Source organism: Trachymyrmex septentrionalis, unplaced genomic scaffold (assembly GCF_001594115.1).
Source record: "Trachymyrmex septentrionalis isolate Tsep2-gDNA-1 unplaced genomic scaffold, Tsep1.0 scaffold190, whole genome shotgun sequence".
NCBI lineage: Eukaryota > Metazoa > Arthropoda > Insecta > Hymenoptera > Formicidae > Trachymyrmex > Trachymyrmex septentrionalis.
Genome location: NW_017305072.1, coordinates 120,606 through 121,419, shown reverse-complemented (window position 1 = coordinate 121,419; position 814 = coordinate 120,606).

The following is an 814-nucleotide window of genomic DNA, read 5'->3' as shown; positions in this document are numbered from 1 at the left end:
GTATATATATATATATATATGTTTATATATATGTATATATATCATTGTATTAGTTTATCATAATATATAGAAAATACATATAACAATTATTTAAATGACTCACAATCAATCATCTTGCCATAGCGCGCGTATATGGCGAGCATGCGCGCTCGTGCTCGTATACGCGCCTATGTGCACGTACGCGTGTACATATATATTTATATATATAATAAATATATATATACATATATTTATCGGTGTGTTAATTACATGATATTTTTTACACTCGTCGTACAGAGGGAGGAAAAGGATGGCGCGGAGGCTGGAGGGAGTGGATCAGGAAGGGGACGAGAAGGGAACAGATCTTTCATACATTTACATTGTCTCTCTGTCGTACTGCTAATTTACAGGGAAATTCTCATCGGTACCTAGTCGATATCTTACAAACGTTTTTTTTTTTGTCTATCTTGTACTGTAGTATGTATTCTTGCATCTAGCGAACACGTCTCGTCGTCCTGTGTCCAGGCAGGCATTTTCGCCTTGCCGCTCGTAGCGTCTGCCTTCGAATTTTCTCTTTTCTCTTTAGTTACTTTTTTACGTATTGCGGTGTTTGCGTCTTTTTAACACGTGACATTTAAAAACCTATACTCGCATGTACGCAGGTCTCTACGCAGTGATATCAAATATCTGAAGAGAAAGAGAGAGATTAATTTTATCATTTTTTTATAATAGGATTTTGACGAGTTTTATACAATATGACGGCTGATGAATTGGATTAAAACTGAGCAAATGATGCTCTAGTAAAGGTAATTACTGAACGTGAGAATAGCTGCTA